The sequence below is a fragment of the Ctenopharyngodon idella genome, chromosome 7 (assembly GCF_019924925.1).
Source record: "Ctenopharyngodon idella isolate HZGC_01 chromosome 7, HZGC01, whole genome shotgun sequence".
In the NCBI taxonomy this organism is placed as follows: domain Eukaryota; kingdom Metazoa; phylum Chordata; class Actinopteri; order Cypriniformes; family Xenocyprididae; genus Ctenopharyngodon; species Ctenopharyngodon idella.
Window position 1 is genome coordinate 34,097,238 of NC_067226.1, and position 21,046 is coordinate 34,118,283.

At 41.4% G+C, this 21,046-nt stretch overlaps 1 long non-coding RNA gene across 1 annotated transcript; it reads right to left on the minus strand.

The window, feature by feature from the left end:
• Positions 1-9,618: 9,618 nt before the first annotated feature.
• On the minus strand, positions 9,619-13,797 carry LOC127516023 (uncharacterized). The gene is made up of 3 exons (XR_007930915.1): positions 13,635-13,797; positions 10,850-10,913; positions 9,619-10,726 (listed from the first exon to the last, which is right to left on the minus strand). It is a non-coding gene; the product is annotated as an uncharacterized LOC127516023 (long non-coding RNA).
• Positions 13,798-21,046: the final 7,249 nt, after the last annotated feature.

Consider the following 21,046-nt stretch of genomic DNA (forward strand, 5'->3'; position numbering starts at 1 on the left):
TAAACATTTTGACACATTAAACTTATCCAGTTATTGCAAGCACTTGAAAATGTCTTCAGGTGGTCTCTAAAGTGAGTTAGGCTCATTTCTGCCCATTCACTGATGATTAGAAAACGTGAAATCTGTCCAGCCATAAGACCAGACATTAAGGTCAAAATAATACTTAAAAAGGATCAAGTGTGGCATATTGAACAAATATTACTTTATTTAGAACTTTTGTAGTTATTTAAAACAACGTCAAATAAAAAAAACAAACAAACAAAAAAACAGCCATTTTTGTTTCTGTTTTGCGATTAAACTGAATCTCGAGCTGGAACTGAGCTTTACAGATAAGAAACTTGTACGGAACTAATATAGTTTTAAACCATTTGTGTAACACAAATAAAAGATAAACAAGGTGAAAATCTACCCGAAATGAATGCCGTGTTCCGGGCAACCCGTAACCCATGTTTTTCCAACCTTCTATCCGTGAAAGTGCACTGGAACGGCAGTCAAACCCGTGACTTCCCACCCGTGAACTCATACTAGATCGATGTACTCCCAGTTCCGCGCTCTGACGTCACATAGTCCGCGAAACAACAATGGCAGCCCCTACGGATGCAGTGTTTATGTAAGTGCACGGTAAAATAATGTGAAATAAAAGGTATAACAGCTTCTTATGCGCCATTTTTCCTCCTCTGTTTCCCTCAAATAAGCAAGGAGTAAGCACCTTTGGCGATAGAAATTATTGTAAATGAGCATAAGCCCCATATGGTCCGCCATGCTGGTTTGTTTACACTCAGGCAGTTTGGCGTAACTTGCCTGGAACGCTACAAAATCGTGAGTCGTGGTTTGAAGTCGTGACTTATGGGCTCAAAAACCTGCCTGGAACGCAGCAGAAGTTAAAACAATAGTTTACTTGAACTTTCAGCGTGTCATTTGTTCCTTCCTCTTTTTCTGTTAGCTTCTGCACCGAACAGACTGAAACCGAAACCACTCACTACATATCTGTCTCAAGGGGTGAAGCTGATGTGCGGCCCTCTGCTGGGGTGTTCTTCTAAATTCTGAAATTAGAACTTCCAAATGGACTGAGTAAAGTTTTCTTGTCTCTACCACAGTTGCCAAGTCCGCCAATTAAGCGACTTTGGGCTTGATTTTCAAAAAGTTAGGCTATAGATTGTTGTGTTTTTTAGGCTTATTTCCAGAACACAGTTGTATTTGGGCTTTGTCGTGAGGTCACACTTACATATAATTAAATAGAGTAAAGGTTGTGCATTTGGTGTGCTGTCGGGGGAGGGCTCCGCTGCTCCGAGCTCGGAATTTGACTCGAACCCAGGCGGGCGCGCGCCTTCATGCAGATGCGCCTTTATCCTCAGATAACGATTCTAAATTTCTTTTAGAGCTCCATGGATTCAACCCCCTTTATTTGTTTGAAATAAATTTCAAATTAAACTTTAATAAACTGTATAGCCTATTTACAATTATTTTATTATTTAATTATTTATTCTTAAAATTATAGCCTTAATTATTGGGCACACAAACACACACACACTTGAACACAGTCTCGAAAAATACGAACAGATGAGCCATCTTTTCATTTCTTGAAATTCCATTAATGAACATCGCTCAGTGTGACCATTAGTGATGTCACCTGATGTTAATGAGTAAAATCATTGAAGGAATGAGGAACAAACATTTGAAGTTAACATTGTGGTGATCAGTGTTTCCCGTAGGCTCTTGACCCTTGATTGTTTTATTAATTTTTTTCTGGCTGCTTTAACAGTGTTTAGAAAACACATTTACTGTGTCAGAAGAATATGAGACAGAAATAACATCCGGTGATATTTCATCAGGAATTAGCCTGATTCATTGATCACATCGAAAATCTAATCACTGATCAGAAGTGTGTTTTGTTATTATTTAGTTTAAATATTATGTTACCGACCATGTGATACTATTGTGAAAATCAGAAAGTCTGAAAAATGAAACAATGTTCCACTAATATCAAGAAAATGCTCTGGTTACTAATATAATCCCGGTTCCCTGATATAATGGGAACGAGCATTGTGTGAATCACACTTTGGGGAAAATCCATTTTCTCAGAATACTGAAGCCTGATTTGATCACGTTTGTGCAGCTGCACAAAACTATGTCAAAACGGGCTGAGCTAACTGCCTAAATAAATCGGCGCCAAATGCCATTTCATCAAAATCTTTTGACTGAGAAGTGGCAGTGTCAACTCGCGTGCAGCTGTATAGCACATCAGGGTAAGCAATGCTCATTCCCGTTATCTCAGGGAACCAAGGTTAAGCATAAGCCAGGGCTATAGCATCAACTATCCAGTGGGATAATCTCTGCTTCATAACTGGTAGCCATTTAGGGTGGCCTCCGAAAGCACACAAAGAGCTGCTCTGATTGCCGATACTGGCTAAAGTGCTCCACATAAGTTCTGAGGGCCTGGAATGGGCAAAGTAATTTAGCTCCCTGCTCATCATCCGAGGCAGGGAGAGCTAACAGAGTAATGACTTGCGCTCTAAATGGAGTAGAGTTTACTTTAGGCACGTGCCCATGCCTGGGTTTGAGGACGACCTTACAATCATTAGGCCCAAACTCCAAACAGGAAGTGTTCACCAAGAGCACCTGGCCACCCTCACAGGGAGCTGCAAATGCTCCCGTAGAGAGACCACAGATGTAGGCTCCACAACTTCGGTTGTGGATGCTAAAACAATCATTGGCACCCTGAGGCGCAAACGTCCCTGACACTAAACAAGGGACAGGACTCAGGCTTTCAGCCAATACTGCAGGGGTTGCATGTGGAGCAGGTCTAAGGGTACTACAGAGGAGGTGCTGCCATCAGGCCGAGCAACCTCTGGAAAGCTTTGAGAGGAAGGAAAGCCCTGACTTTGAGAGACGCTGCTAGCCGCTGAATACTCAGTGAGCGTTCCGGCGTGAGTAAGGACTGTATATTGGTATGCCACCATCTCAAACGTGAATCTCAAGAACGGTCGGTGATGAGGGGCTATCTGGATATGAAAGAAAGTATCTTTCAGATCTACTGATAAGAACCAGTCCTCTGGGCAGATTTACATGAGAATCTGCTCAAAGTCAACATACCGAATGGCCGCTTCATTATTGTGAGATTCAGGAGCCTGAGGCTACCATCTTTCTGTGGACCGAGTAAATATTGGCTGTAAAAGCCTGACTTGCTGTTCTCTGGAGGGACTGCCTCTATGGTGCCCTTCACTGGCAGACTCTGGAGCGGAGCGGAGAACATGGGTGCCATTTTCCGAACCGAAGTTTGAACCACAACCCTGAAGCAGAAAGGCCTGTGAGTGAATTGAAGCAAGTTTAACAGAAAAGGTACTGGTAACTTTCTGCCAGGACATTTTATGTTTTTCTATGGTTTTTCTTACAGTGTATTTCACAGTCCTACTATATACAACCAAAACAGCAACTGGTCTGCTGTTTGTTTCCTTTTAAAGACCTCTATTGAATCTTGAAGACCATCAAAAACTCTGCATCTCCCTCACTAGCACAGAAATCATCTCCTGCTGAATCTCTGTTAATCTGTCATTAATTTTACTCAGATGTTGATTGTGTTCTGGAAATCACTGGTGATCATCTGATGTAGGTTTTTGACCATATTAGTGATGACACATGCTGTTTAGAGTCGACTGATTGATCGGTTTTGCTGATTAGTTGTGGTCAATAGTGGGTGAATTACACTGCACTATTGTGATTTTGTTCTTTATATATTTTCTCTGTTGCATATGAGTGTCAAAAATAAAACATCCTTTAAGTTGCGCGTAATGAACTTGGTCCAGACCTCTTGTTAAATTACTTTTTTATTAATGGATAATTTAGATAGATAATATAATGTTCTCAGGGAAAAGTATTTCCCATGGTGCGTACATACATATCACAAAAACATAAGACATACAATCTTATACAAAAGTGTACAAAAGAAAAGTCAAAGCTCTTTCTATAACTGGCCTTTCTGCACAAGAACTGGAGCAGATGTCCTGTATGATTGTATGTGCTTTACCAATCATAAATGAAAAAACTCAATCAAATAAGATGGAGGTGGGAATACTGATGAGTTTACTGGCTAAAAAACTGGCTCTTTAAAAGTTTGTTCTTGTTGGTAACTAAACATATGAAAGAAACAAGATGGCACAATAGAGAAGAACTGGCTCAATAATGCTATACGATGCAGGAGAAATTGGATGGAGCACTTTGAGATCTTCAGATCTTTACACTCACTCTGATAAACTTTGTAAAGGCCAAAATTCTTAAGTCATTTCATATCTGTTCTGTGTTAAATCCATACATGACTAAATAATCATCTAATCAATTCTAACAGAGCTAACTTTTAAGTGTAAAAGAGATGAGTGTCAACAGATGGTGTCCCTTCTTTGTTTGAAAATCATAATCATATTTTATAGATGTAACAGTCACTTCATACCGTATCAAATTGTATATGTATCAATAGGAGAATCACAATCCACCATTAATGAATTAGAGAAATCACTGATCTGGAATGTGATTCATGCCTTTTTACAGCAGTACAAAAATTATATATATATATATATACACACACACACATATATTCATATTTACTACATATATTTTAATAAGTGTACACACATACATACATTTGTCTATGTGTGGTTAAGACAAACCATGTGCAAATTCATCAGTCAATACCATTGATGAGTATTTTCTGTTTAAATCTCCAGCGATCTAAAGACAGTCTCAAAAACGCCGTTTGAAATCGCTGGTGCTTCTGATGTCACAAACTACCTTGTAACCAATCACGTCAACATGCCGGCAGGCTTTAGCATATCATTAACTGTGACCGCTCTGAAGCAGGAGAGTCTCAAGAGAAGTTTACCTTGCTATTTTTTTCTGTTGATATGAAAAATAGTGTAGATTTAGCAATATGGCGGGTGTATGATGTATATTATAAAGTTATGATGAACTATATGCCTTTCTCCACTGGCATTCAGAGTTGTTCAAAGCGTTTGTAAGGATGCTGATTGTTAGAAGTCAGCTGTCTGACTCTGAGATGAAGAATGGGAACATGGTTTGTGTAACATTAGCGGCACATTATTAGCTGTTTATTAACGTAGTCCGACGTTACCATTGTGCAGCGTTTACATCAGTAATCTCTGAGCTGGTGTGAGTGAGTGGAGGCAGGGATAATTAGCATATTAATAGTTCCCCATATACTAAATGAAGCAAAAGGTGTAGAGTTACATTCAAGCTATTTTAAGGCATGTATATGTTTTGTACATGAATCACTGTAGGACACTGAAATGTTCAACACAATGTCATGTTAATCACTAGCTGTGCTCTTGTTCTCTGTCAGGTAGAGTGAAAATCAGTGTGTCTCATTCGTTCGTATTGTTTTGTCAGATTTTATCCTAAAAAACTTCTATTGTGTCTTTTGTTTTCGTAATTTCTTCCATGATGTTTGTTCTGTAACTTGAGAATTAATTTCCTCATTCCAACAATGAATTTCCCGGCTTTTGACTTCATTTCACTTTCATCTATTTCTTCATGTATGGGTGTTTTTGCTAGTTTGTCCATGTCCTCGAGCGCTCTGGAACTTCAATAACTGAGAGGAGGTCAAGAAAAAGACTAATTGCAGAAAAAACTGCTTCTATTGTTCCAATCAAACATGTAGTTTCAGATATCTGCAACCATGTCTGCTCTCCGTATGATGTGTCTATTACTAGTGGAGGCAAAATATTCACTTACATCCCTGGCGTCTTGCTTCAATAAGGTCTTCCAATACTTCAATAAGCTCACTATTTTCTTTTGTATTTTTTTTCCATATGGTTGATTATATTCTCAAGATCATTCACTACATCTTCCATGCCTTGTACAGATTGTGTAATCTTGTGCATTCCTCTGCTGATTCCTCCATAAATTCCCACTTTAGTAGCACGTCTGAAATCTGCTTCAAAGTCTGAAATATGTCTGAAAACGTGTTTTTAAGACGCATTCTCTTTATGCACCGCTGGAATTGAAGATCTCTTTCATGGCATTCAGCATGATTCTTTTCGAGACAAGAAAGAATGGATCTAGAAAAAAGAAATATTAGGAGTTCATTTTATTGCACCTACAATTTGTCATACAAAATTTTTTATTAATGGTAACCATATGGTGAGTTTTTTTAGTTTAAGAGTTATTTTTATTAATAATGTTTCACAATATAATTGTCACAATCGAGTCTCCTGCACCAGATCTCCCGAACTGCCAGAGGGAGCCTTCACCCGAGTATTAACTGTATCTGGACTCCATTTCCCATGAACCCACATACCTGGGACTGATCACGCTTGCACCTGCCGCCAATCACACACAAACCCTTCACCCATAAAAGACGCTCTCACTGTCACTTCATGCCGAAGTCTTGATTAACCACGGTTGTCAGTTCTGAGCGTGAGACTGTTACCTGGACTCTGATTTCTGCCGCCTGCTTCGACCCTCTGCCTGGTATTGTTTCTGTTGCTTGCTGCCTGCCTCGATTCTCTGCCTGTTCTCTGGATTGTTTATTCTGTACTGCCATTGTTTCTAATAAACTGCAAATGGATCAATACACTTCTGACTCGTCACAATAATAATCACATTTTTGTAAAACAAAACATTCTATTATTCTGATCCTTTGAGTAAATTAATTAATCATGAGTAAATTAATAAGAATGTCTTCTTACCTCATTTTAGAAAGTTCATCCAAGCTGCAGCGATGTTTGGATGATGACACTGTTGCTATGATTCAATAACACAAGTCAATGCATTATCAGTCTGCATATATTAGATTATCACATCAAGTAATGATGAACACAAAATTAACACAGAGGGTCTTTTTCAAATAGCAATATTTGTTTAATTTCCTTTCCACTAATTCACATTTTTTGTGTAATAGTCCACACATTGCCTATTTTTTTTATTGAAAAAATGCTGCATCTTAAAAACAAGGAGAAATGCAGCAATAAACATCTTCAAAACAGCTTTCATCACATCTGTTCGAATTCACATCATTACAAAGCTGGTTTGGTTCCATCATGCCAAGACCATAAAGAGTTGCCTGAACAAAAACTCGGTTCAAATATTCATAATATAATTTACTGACTTACATTTCATTACAGGAGGATGGTCCATGCTGCCATCACTGAAGCTGTCACTGGAGTAAAAGCCAGAGTCATACTGAACGGGCTGCATTTTTACCGCCTCATAACACCGTAATCAATCAGAGGTGTGTCTGACCCTTCAAAACCTACAGGTAAAGAGAGACAAAAATCAGGATAAACAGCTTGATGAACTCACATAGATTCCCACTGCCTCTCCTGCCTGACAGTGAATCCAGTCAGAACTGATCATTATTTTTTATCAGGTTTAATAGTCAATTGAAGAGGTACATGGTTAATGCACTGAATGACACTGAAATGTTATTAAATATTGTTTGAGCTTACTTGATATTCAACAGTTCATTAACTATCACACACTTTAAAAAGATTCACAAGGAGTCATACATCACCTGCTGGATGTGCCTTTATGTAAAATGGATGTACTTTTTTTTTTTAAATTAGTGGCCGCTGAAACATTTTTTTCTAGCAAACACATTTGAAGTGGCAAAGGAAGAGAAATCAAAATGAGATCAGCTGATGTTGGCTGCTTTTTCCATTCATAAAATGAATTATTAGGCTATATTAAATTTTGTACTAATTTTGTGATTCTGCAGCATGAACGAGCAGTGTTGTGGCATCTAAAAGATGTTAAAAACAAGTATTGTGGAAGACATTTTTAAGTTTTGAGACAGACATGTTTTATTTGGGAATACTGAAATTAATTCTGCCTTCAGGTAAAAAAGGTTAAAAAAAAAAATGCTCATGTTGAAACTTAAATGCGATAAGCTCATAAACACAATTTCAGAAGTGGGAATTATTAAATTTCCAAAAGCACCTGAAGACAGCATTAATAACTCTGGTCATGTGACTGTTTCACCACCACATGAAATATATACACACACACACACACACACACACACACATATACATACATACATAATTTAACTGAACTTTAAGTGAATCTAAGCTGTTTGGCTTTTATAGTCATGTCTGAAACCTGTGTCTGTTTTATTAAATACAACAGAAAGCCTTCAAAAAATTAGCTGTTTTCTTTATAATCACGCGTAGTATTCAAAATAATCAAGAGCCTAATCACTAGATCACACGTTTTGGCCTATAATATTTGCTCAATTTGTTTATATGTCCAACAACTATATTAATATGGAATCAAGAACATCCAGGTAAACAAAAGCATCTGAGCGCGCACGCACGGACACAGCATGCCCCGTTCGTCACTATTTTGACACATGAACACAGATTTGTGGTAATACCAGACTCCATTTTAATCTACTAGAAATAATGATTTAAGAAGAATGCAGAATAAATCAAATCTAAAATTGTATTTGTTAGGTAAAAATGTATCATTACCAATTACATAATTAAAGTCCTCCTGTAGTTAATAATGCCTAATGCCTTAAAATAGCTTGAATGTAACTACACCCTTGCCTCATTTAATATACACAGATCTATGAATATGATAATTAGCGCCGCCTCCACTCACTTGCAAAAGCTCAGACGAGATCCACTCGGTCAACTTACTGAGGTAAACTCTGCACAATGGTATCACTTTTACAACGTCAGACACATAACGGTAATTAATATAGTGTTTTGCTTGACTACATTATCAAACAGCTAATAATGTGTTGCTAATGTTACACAAACCATGTTCGCTTTCACGAGTCAGACAGCTGCCTTCTAACAATCAGCATCTTTAGAAACGCTTTGAATAGCTCAGAACGCCAGTGGAGAAAGGCATATAGTTCATCATAACATCGTAATATTCATCATACACCCGCCATATTGCTAAATCTACCCGGTTTTTCATATCAACAGAAAAATATACCGGGATAACCTTCTTTTGAAGGTTATTATAATCAAAAACTTGATTTTCACCACAGGGAGACTTAAAACAATTAGAAGCCAATTCAGAAATAATAAATACATAACATCCATTGCTCAAAGATGACTCTAAGAGTAAGAAAAGCATACACACAGTGGTGTGTGAGTGTTTTTAAGACACTCACCCATCATTGTATGGGGGTTACTGGCTACAGATTTTTCCCCAAATGGCTGCTCTGCCATCTTCCCTTAAATACCCAGACTTGGCGTGCTGTCCAGGAGGAGGGCTCCGAGCTCAGAATTTTGGCCCAAACCCGGAGTACTCCCCCCCCGGATGTGGTAATAATAGATAATAGTTAGAATGGGGTGGTGGACGGATGCTGATGAACTGTCAATGAACAGAGGTGAGTCTGCAGTATATACACTTCTTGTTGTTGGTTGATTAGCTGAATGCTTTCCACTTGTGCTAATTAGGTTAATTATCTGAACCTGCTCCTCCTGAACTAACCACCAATATCTTGGATCATCATCAAGCACTTCATGACCACAGTTTCCCATACAACCCCTCATTTAATGTAGATTACTACATTTTTTCATCAATTCATTCATTCACTCATTCATTTGCAAAACAAAAAGACTTTTTTTTATTTAAGTTTATTAGACACATTTAAATTGTCCTCACTGTGTCATGATTAATTCAAGAACAATTGAGAATACATTAAACAAGTAAAATAATGTAGTTTTACTGTATGATACACCTCTTGAAATTATTAATATATAGACTATACTGTCTTCTGGTTTATCCACAGGTGAATAGCATTAAAAAAATAGTTTACAAAAGCATGCTACAGTGGAATGTTCAAGTCATTAAATTTCACGAGATGTTAGTAGCTGGAATTCTGTTGTCCTCTGTCAGGTGATTTGAGATCTGCCAACAAGTTGTCACAGCTATTCACATTGTTTCATTTTGTCTAGTTCGATCCATTCATTTTAAAATTGAGTCTTTTGTTTTCTTAAACTCATCCATGATGTTCTGTAACTCATTAATTACTTTCCTCATTTCAAAAATGAATTTCCCAGCTTTTGACTTGATCTCACTTTCATTTATTTCGCCATTTTTTGCAAGATTGTCCATGTCATCGAGGACCTTGTTATCTTCAATAACTGAGAGAATGTCAAGCACAAGGCCAACGGCAGCAAAAATTCCTGTAAGGGTTCCAGTCAAACGCACAGTTTTAGACACCTGTGCAGCCACTTCACCGATGTCATCTATCCGTATCATGCGTACAATTTCACTGGCGGAGGCAACACATTTACTAAAACCACTGATATCATGCTCTGGTTTATTAAGTTCGCTCAGTATTTCATTAGTGTATTGACAAATGACTTTCATAATGTCAGCCAGAGGGATAATTTTGTTCTGAAATTCTTCAAGTCCATTTCTGATGATTTGACTTATTTTTTTCTGATGATTCATTTTCATGAAGATTAATATTCCATTACCAATTCCACCACCTAAAGCCACCGCTGCTCCTGCTCCACCGACAATAGCTGAAGCCCCCATAGTGAATGGAGCTAAAGCTAATCCTGCAATCATGGTGACCCCTCCAGCTATTCCTACTATTCCTCCATTTCTGGTGACTTTAGTAGCACGTCTGAAATCTTCTTCAAATATATTGATGAGATGACTCAGTCTCTTTATGCACTGCTGGAGTTCAAGGTGATCTCTCTCATAGAGTCTAATGAATTCCTCTTTGAGACGAATCATTTCATATCTAAAGAGAAGATAAACAATTAAGAATGTTTTGTAATTTAGTGTAATATAAATATCTAACTGTATTAATGATGTTGATGAAACAGAGTTTCTTTAGTTTATTTTGCATAAGACAATCTCTTACAGCATACTGGGAGGTTCATCTTTGCTGTTGCGCCGGCGGGGAGGATTAGGTGATGCCATTGTTGCTGTGATTAAGAAAACACAAGTGAATATGTTGTCTGTTTGCATTTATTATATGATCACATAATATAACTATAAACAAAACTAAATTCTGAGGTTCTTCTTCAAATATCAAAATTTGTTTATATTCTTATTTCACATTTCTTTTTCAAAACTGTTAAAAACATTTAAAAATTAAAGATTTGTGTGTGCCTTTTACACTGTTCAAGAATAATCAAATCTGCTTAAAAGAAATAGAAATCAGACTTTGGGGTTTATAGTCCACACTACTCAAGTAAGTAAATTTGTAACGTCATTTACAAAAACAAGCATACTTCAAGTTAATTTTATTATGTATACTTAAGTAAAGTTCAAGTATATTTTAAAGTATACTTTATGTAGTAAGTATACTAATATCGATGTACTTGTAGTATACTTGTAAGTGTACTATTTCAGTACTACTTGGTACTAAATTGGCCCACTTTTTAGTATTTAAAAAGTACACCTTTAAGTGTACTCTGAGTGTAACAGGAGTAACTTGGAGTATACAACTAGTTTACAACTATGTTTTTTGTTTGTCCAGCAACTATACTACAAGTGATGCTACAAGTATGCTATAATACTTGTCGCTCATTTTTTTACTTTATGAAAGTTTAGTAGTTTATACTGCAATTACAGTATACTTGTAAGTTTTCATTATAAATCACTATTTACAAACAATGCAAGTTTATAAGACTAGCTGAAAAAATTATTTAACAGGCTACTCAATCAAAAGAGTAAACAACTACAAGCCAAGTGTACTTAAAAGTATAATTATGTATATCATATAGGCCAAATATACTTAGATTTTAAGGTTCAAGATTGTTTTATCTATATAGCACATTTAAAAACATCAAACATGGCTGACCAAAGTGCTGAACAAAACAGAAAGCGAAGGAAAAAAAAAAGAGAACACTCTATCACCTCTATGGTTTAATCACGATCTGGGGACAGAGAGAAGTCTCTTATCACCGGACCTCAGATTTTGTGTAGGATTGTAGGGGTAGAGTAGCTCAGACAAATAGCTCGGTGACTGGTTATTTAAGGATTTAAAAACAAAAAAGAATTTTGTAACCAATGCAACAATTTCAAAATTGGAGTAACATGATCAAATTTGCGTTTTCTTTTGAGGAATTTTGCAGCAGCATTTTGCACTAATTAGAGACGAGCAATAGAGGATTTGGACATGCCATATTAAAGAGAGTTGCATTAATCCAAGTGAGATGTAAAAAGCGCATGGATCGCAATCTCTAAGGTTTTCTCAGAGAGCGAGGATCTGATCTTAGAGAGAAGACGTAGCTGAAAAAAGGAAGAACTAATCACAGAATTTATTTGTTTTTTAAATGTGAAGTTCTGATCCCATAAAAAACACCTAAGTTTTTAATGCAGGATGAGGTAAAAGGAGCAAGGTAGTCCAGGTCAATGCTTCTGCTCCCAGAGCTTTCATGGGGACCAAAGACTATAACCTCGTTTTTTGATTCATTTAAAAAACAAAAAATTTTGATAGAACCACATTTTCACTTCATCTAGGCACACAAAAAGAGATGCCAGAACAGCATTTATGTTATGTTTCAGAGGTAAATAAATTTGGGTATCATCTGCATAGCAGTGAAATGACAGTCGCTAACAGTATATCATTAAAAACCCATAATGAAGCCGACTCGATGCTGTGTAGAGGCTTCAAAAATGTGATTTGAGCTAAGGAAAGACTGAAGTTGAATAAAAACAGTTTTTTTTAAAGCTTTAGTAATGAAAGGAAGAGTCGAGATGGGTCTAAAATTATTGAAATCACTATCGTCAAGTGAAGGTTTCTTGAGAAGAGGTGTAACAGTAGCTTCTTTAAGGCATTAAGCATAAGCATTTATTCAGAAAAGACACAAAACATGGCCCAATTTGTTTAAAAATACGAGGAGGGAGAACATCATGAGAGTCAATAATAGTCAATAATTTGACTGAAGACTGAAGAGAAAGTGGGTCAAAAACACTCCATATGGCTGAAGAACAACAAAGGTCAGGTGAAACATTAGCAGATGGTTGCAACTGAGATCTTAAAGTAGTGATCTAATCACAGAAAAACCTCGAGATCCCCAGGTGAAAAAGACATAGCATTAAATGTATTAAAAATATACTTGAAATGCAAGTAGTATGTTAATAATACATTTGTATTCCCAACAAGCGTATTTGATGTGCATTAAAAATATATTGTATTGCATTTTAATATATTTCTAAAAAGTATACTAGAAGTACATTGGTAATAAATATATGCTTAGTTACACTTTTAAAAAATATGCTAAATAAGCGTACTTTGTGAAGTTAGTGTATTTACAGAAAACATATATGTATGTTAGTCTTACTTAAAGTACATTTTATGTGTACTTTAAGAACATTGCAAAATGATTGAGCTTTTAGTGGGTTTAAATGTATTATTTAACCATGTGTAGGCCTACTGCGATATATACTTACGTGAAGTATATTTAAGTACACATAATAAAGTAGTCAGAAAGTATACTTCCTTACTTTAGTTTAAAAGAAGTATATTATTAGCACTCTTGAATAAGCTTTTTTTTTTTTGTAACAAGTAATAGAGATTTTGATACTGTTGTTGCGGCTCATATGAGTGCAGTTTTTGTCCGTATTATATAGCCTTCATAGTAATATTTTAAACCATTCTCCTTTTAACAAACAATAATGTAATCAAAATTACTCACATTTCTGCTGATAGAAGGAAAACACATTAGTGTATCTCTGAATCTACTTCATTTCTGTAGAGTTCATGTGGACAACATTAACATCACATTTTTCCTCCTCTTTTAGAATTATTTTTTCCAGTAAAGCAATCCTTGTAATTCAACGGAGAGAAAAAGCTCTTCCCAGTAGACTTTATTGGTCTAAAGTACAACTGTATGGGTCAAACATCTTTATCTCAATCATAAAATTTTGAGGATGGGTTAACATAAGAACAATAAATCAAGTTCAAAGTGCAAAGTATCATGTGTCTCATACACAGTGGTACAAAAAACAGCAACATGTTGTTACTCTCCCAACAAAGACTGTCATATTATTCCTAAGAAAAAAGAATAATGAATATTGCACAAAACACTGCAAGAGTTATAGATGGAAGACAGGAGACAGTGTCATGATGATGAATGCCAAAGATTTTTTAAAACCCCATACAGTTTAATTCTTCTAAAACCATGGAAAACGTCTCAGGTTACGTATGTAACCATGGTTCCCTGAGAACAGGTAACGAGACTCTGCGTTAACTGCTATGGGGAAGCGTCACTCGTGACAGGTGTCCGAAATGCCAAAGAATCACATCACTCCAATCCTATTGGCCGGCGACAGCCTATGACGTAAACATGGCGTGAACCCGGAAGTATAAAGGGGGCACCCGAGGAAGCTGTCAACACCTACTCGTCTTGAGGGACTGTCCAGCAGGCAGCCCGAAGCATGGCATGGGAATGCAGAGTCTCGTTCCCTGTTCTCAGGGAACCATGGTTACATACGTAACCTGAGACGTTCCCTTTCGAAAGGGAACTCAACTCTGCGTTAACCGCTGTGGGGAACGATATACCCACGCCGCCATGCTAAGGAGAGTGCATGCCAATATGACTAGACAAACGCACAGCAGTTTCCAGAGAAACGCCGGGAGCAACTCCCCCTCTGGTCACGCAAGGCTGTCAGTGACAGCATTCCCTACGGCCAACAGCCCAAGCTGAGCCTAAAGAGGCCCTCAATAGAAAGCCTTCCAAGGCTGCCTAGGGCATCTGGGACCAGCATTCCGTGGAAAGTGGTCCCTTAAAGGGTATGTGGCTAGGAAACCAAAGGGAACCCCGGCCAGTCACAAGAGGGGAACAGAGTCAAGTCAAGTCAAGTCACCTTTATTTATATAGCGCTTTTTACAATGTAGATTGTGTCAAAGCAGCTTTACATTGATAACTGGTACATTATTTGGCTGCACAGCAGCTCTTAAAAGAATAGTGTCAATGCAGGCAGATCAAAGCACTGTTGAATATCAAATGGCAAGTCAAATGTCAAGAGAATCACCCTCGACGCCACCAGGGAGGCCGTACCAACTTGGCGCAGTCCAGAATTAGTCTGGGCCAGCCCTGTCTGTCACACAGAATCTCCATAGCGCATTCTTCAGAGAAGAGAGCAAGTAAGAGCGACTGCGAAAGAGCAGTGAGCAACTCAAACCCACGCACAGAGATGGGCATCCCGGAGAGCAGAACTCAGCTGAGTGCTATAAACCCTCGTATTGAGGGGAGTAAAAACCTGCTTATCCTGGGATCTACTCAGTGTCTGACAAACGCACCTGAGGAGGCTGTGCGCTAGAAAAAACCCTGGAACAGGGGAGCACAAACCAGCCTAGGGGGCTGGTCTCAGCGAGAGACTTCACAGAAGTCTACAACCAATGACCAGCTTAGGGAGCTAAGCACAATTACAAAGTCAACCCAAAGGGAAGTACGAAGCTCAAGCTAACAGATAGACCATACTGTAGGCACATAATTATGGAGGCCGGAAAGAGCCTACAACATAAATGAAGTTCTGAAGAAGAACTAGAATCACACCAGAGACGTAAAAACAGATGGTGGTATTTCAGGGTGGCAAGAAGCCACTCGCCTAGAACAAATGTGCCGTAGCGCACGACCAACCATACAATAAGGCTACTGTGGGTGCCCACAAACAGTCTATCCTAACACAATCCAGCGAGCAGTGTACTCAGTAAAGAACCTTTTACTCTTTAAGCAAGAGGAGTACAGCGTACGCCATCAAGCGCTAAAGAAGGCCAAATCTATTCTAAGCAGAATAAGGCCGTCTACACTCAACCTGAGTGTGCAATCCAACAGGTGATGCACTCAGTGAAGCACAAACCCTAACCGGGGAGTACAAAAAACACCACGCACTTAGATAGAGGCTAACCCAAGCCTACAATCCAGAGACAGGTGATAACCTGTGGCAGCACTAAGTAAGCTCACATAATCGAAGATATGTAGGGCTGCGGCTAAGAACCCAAAGCAAACAAGCTTTGTAAAACATGCCATCCAACAGGATAAATGTTTCACAGCCTTAACAACAGAACTAAGATCTGTGATGAACCCTTGAGAACAAGAGCTAAAATCATTTAGCATCGTACACTCAACTTGAATAATATCAAGGGGCTCATGCGGAAACATAAGCATGACAGGTTCTGAAAGTGGGGCCTAGCAACACTGCATAGCTACCACCTGGGGGAACAAACCAGGAAGGCTAATAGCCTATAACCTTAGCTGTTAACCCTAGCCATAGCACCTACATATAATGAAGGGAAAAAGGGCATATGGCCAACATCTCCCTCGGGAGGCGGCCAGAACTAGGAATTATACACCCTGAAAAAGGGGGTAACAAAATGGGGGTGATGTAACAAACAAACACCTAACCTAGCTCTAGCCTAGCTACAAGCTAAGGCCTAGCGGGCTTGGGCTTCACTTTGCAACCTTCAAACATGAAGGGAAAAATGAAGCACTACAAGCCAACAGAGTCAGATGGCCGAAACAGGCCGACTTGCATACAAATAACTGAAATAATAAGTGCAAACTCAAATAAGACTATAATATAGCTGAAAAGCTGCACTTAACACAGGGAGCTAAACCTAGCGGCCAAAAACAAGGCCTGCAAGAAACTAGCCAGCCTATTGATTCAGTTATTTTGCCCAAAATAACCCCTTCACAATTACTGACTATATGCTCAGGAAACTATACAGGAAAATAAGGTCTAAAAACATAAAAATTAGACCCATCTTACCTCCTGCGGCTTGAAGAACGAAGATTCCCCTTCCTTTCTTAGAATGAAGAAGGATAAAATCCAAAGTTCTTTAAGCCTAAAAGTACTTTTCACTATCAAGCCAGAAGGCGGGCATTCAGAAAAATATTCATCATGGGCCCAACCGTCAGCCTGACTGTCAAAAGCCTGAGCACATAGATGTCTGAAATGCTCCCGGGAGGTGGAGGAAGAAGAGAGAGCGAGGGCAAACAAATGAAATGCCCCGTGAGAGAGAGGAGATCGATCAGCGGTACTGCTGGCGCCTCTGATCGATCACCTCCCTCAGGTCCTGCTTCTTCCTCCTAGCATCCCGCCGTCTCTGCGACTTACTCCGAGGAGGAGGAGGCGCACGAGCGGTGACACTGGATTTCTGGGCCTGTCTCTGAGCCTCGACTCGAGACGGGCCCGGACCTCCTGGCTGTTTGGGCCCAGAGCTGGATCTGAGCGGGATACAAGATCTAAATGCTGCAGAGCGCGCCCTCGCCTCCCTGAATTTTTCGATCACCGCCTCGACGGAGGTACCGAAAAGCTCAGTAGGCGATACCGGGGCATCGAGGAGAAAGTTCTTCTCTTTCTCCCCAATGTCCACACAGTTCAACCACAGATGTCGCGCTGTGGCCACCATGGCCGCCATCGACCTGCCGATCGAGGTGGCCTTCTGCTTGGTGGCCCTCAGAGCAAGATCCGTGGTGCGGCGCAGCTCTGTCACCGCCTCAGGGGACAGACCCTGCCCCTGGTCCAGATCCTTAAGCAGGTCAGCCTGGTAGGCTTGCAACACTGCCATCGTGTGCAATGCCGCACCAGCCTGACCCGCAGCGGCGTAAGCCCTGCCATTCAAACGTGATGTCATTTTCAGCGCTTTGGTCTCAGTGTCGGTGCGCTCCCTGTAGTGAGATAGTTGGCAAACGTCTCATCAACAGGTGGCATCGACACATACCCACGCTGGCCCAATCCCTTAACATCAGCGAAACTAGCCCGCTGATATCGATGAATTCGGGCCGAGTATGGGTTCTTCCATGCCTTCTCGATCTCAGAATGCAAATCGGGGAGGAATGGAAGGCTCACTGGAGTTACTGGGTTATGGTCCGAAAGGAACCATTCGTCAAGCCTGCCGTGAACAGGTTCCCTCCTAATGCGCTCCCAAGGCAGCTGCAGCCTGCCCGAGGCGCGCTCCATAACCTCCAATAACTCCATATACGCCGGGCAGGGCGGCCTGGAGGGAGCCGCGGGCTCGCCCGCTTCTCCCTCCACGGCCATCTCCTGCTCTCTGGGGCTTGCAGCCAGAAGAGCACTCACTCCTGGATCCGAAGACGTCAAAGACAAGACGTCTTCGTCATCCAGGAGCGCGTCCTTGTCAGTCGCTTCGGTTTGAGAAAGGTTTACGCCCTTCTCAAATTTCTCAGCGAGCTCCACCTGCGAGCCCCATGATTTCAGCCGCCGCTCAGCCTCAGCACGAGCAGGGCCGGAACCACCGGGCAAAGGTGCCGACGCCTCTTCCTTCTAGAAGAGGGCCTGAAGAGAACGGAGCGTCCTCATAGGAAGACGCTCACAATTAACGCAGACAGCGCCCTCGAGCACTGTCCGCGCGTGCTCCTCGCCCAAACAAAAAAACGCACAGGTCGTGTGAGTCCTCCGGTGTTAGAAACCTGGGACAAGGATCAGCACACTTCCTGAAACGTTTGTCAGTCATGATAGAAAGTAATTCCTTACCGGAGATGAGATCAATGGCAAAGACAAGACAGTCCCGAAAGACGAGAAGATGTTGACTGCTTCCTCGGGCGCCCCCTTTATACTTCCGGGTTAGCGCCATGTTTACGTCATAGGCTGTCGCCGGCCAATAGGATTAGAGTGATGTGATTCTTTGGCATTTCGGACACCTGTCACGAGTGACGGTTCCCCATAGTGGTTAACGCAGAGTTGAGTTCCCTTTCGAAAGGGAACTATTTTTGTTCAACATAAATCTCAAGGCCAAATGGCATAAATCAACAGAGAAACACAGTAGGACAAATCTTCACTTTCTGCCAAAACAGACATGTGCTTTAATGACCTTAAACAAAAAGAACCAAAATATATACAATAATTTTGATTCTCATTTGCTACATAAATATACAACATTTAAAAAAAAATTAAATATTAGATCAAATTAACACAGAATCAACTTTGCATTGGTGTCTGAGATTGCGTCAATGATCATCTCAGTTACAAAGGTAACACTCGTACCCTGAAGGAAGGAACGGAGACATACGTCGGACAGTCCGACGAATAGAAATCTCGCTAGAGAGGCCAATCTGCTTTGAGTGTAACTAACGAGCCAATGCACATCTTCAGGTTTTCGCTGAGGAGCCGAACAGGTTAGGCGGCAGCATCATTAAATGTAAAGCGACTGTGGTGACGGGATGTAAGTCTCCGTTCCCTCCTTCGGGGAACGAGGGTTACCTTTGTAACCGAGACGTTCCCATTCAGTCAGTCACGTTTGACGTACGTCGGACAGACCGATGAATAGGAATCCCTACCAAAGCGCCACAGGAGCTACCCACTTCGAGCGCTCTGTTGCAAGCCTCCTGTACCCCCTTGCCTAAGGACAGTGGGACAGGGCTAACACAGAGAGTGTCGATCACTGCTGTTCCCCAAAAAAACCTATTCAGTGAGACTATTGGATAAGACTGGGAAAGCGTACTCCCAGAGGGAAAGACACGGGCTTCGTTTAGGAGCAACCGTGGAACTACACATATTGGATCCCTGTAGGGTCATACATATGGTACCCAGCCTTAAACCGGTTCTCAAGGATACAATGGAGAATAGGCCTGGTGCCAGATGCTCCGCCATGTCCGGCTGCCGAGGACTCGACAGGGTCTGCCTTGTAGGGACTCTCTGGAGTAACAAGCGCATGTAAGTGCAGCAAGCCGACACTAAGCCGAGGCCTCTCCGTGCCTCTGACCTGAGGTGAGAACACGGGAGGAGACAGGCTCGACATGAAGGCTATAGAATCTAGCAAACGTGTTAGGTGTCGCCCAGCCCGCAGCTCTACAAATGTCTGTCAGCGAGGCGCCACGAGCCAGCGCCCAGGAGGATGCAACACCTCTCGTAGAGTGAGCATGCAACCTGAGCGGGCAGGACACACCTTGTGCTTGGTAAGCCAAGGCGATGACGTCCACTATCCAGTGGGCCATCCTCTGCTTGGAGACAGCCTTTCCCTTCTGTTGGCCTCCGTAACAGACAAAGAGCTGGTCTGAGGTCCTGAGGCTTTGAGTTCTGTCTATGTACAGTCGCAAAGCGCAAACTGGACAGAGCAAGCCAGGGCTGGGTCTGCCTCCTCCAGGGGCAACGCTTGCAGGCTCACTACCTGGTCCCTGAAGGGAGTGGTAGGAACCTTGGGCACATAGCCAGGCCGGGGTCTCAGTACCACATGGCCATCGCCCGCGAGGAGCGAGAGTTCCGGGAACCAGGTCCAGTTGGGCCAATAAGGCGCAACTAGCAGGACCTGCTCCTCATCCTCCCTGACTTTGCACAAGGTCTGTGCAAGTAGGCTCACTGGGGGAAACGCATATTTGCGAAGGCCCCGGGGCCAGCTGTGTGCCAGTGCATCTGTACCGAGTGTTCCCTCGGATAGGGAGTAAAACAGCTGGCGGTGTGAAGTTTCTAGCGAGGCAAACAGGTCTACCTGAGCCTCTCCGAACTCTCTCCAAATCAGCTGGACCACCTGGGGGTGGAGTCGCCACTCTCCTGGCAGAGCAGCTCATGAGAGCTTGTCGGCCACACGGTTGAGCACACCAGGAACATGAATGGCGCGAAGCGACCTCAGATGCTTCTGACTCCAAAGGAGGAGATGGCGGGCGAGTTGCAACATGCGACAGGAGCGTAGACCACTTTGACGGTTGATGTACGCAACAGTCGCAGTGTTGTCCGTGAGGACCAGCACATGCTTGTCCTGTAACGGCTCTTTCAGGTGGCTCAGGGCAAGGCGTACTGCTAGCAACTCGGGGCGGTTGATGTGCCAATGCAGTTGGGGGCCCGTCCATACCCCTGATACTGCATGCCTGTTGTACGTGGCACCCCAGCCGGTGGCAGAGGCATCTGTGAACACCACAGCATGCCGGGACACCTGCTCTAGGGGCACTCCTGCCCAAAGAAACAAGAGATCCGACCACGGGCTGAAGGCTTGGCGGCATTCCGGAGTGATTGCCACTCGGAATGTGCCGTGTTGCCACGCCCATCTCGGGACTTGGCCACGAAGCCAGTGCTGAAGCGGTCTCATATGAAGCAAACCGAGCGGGGTTACTGCGGCTGCCATATGCCCCAGGAGCCTCTGAAAGAATTT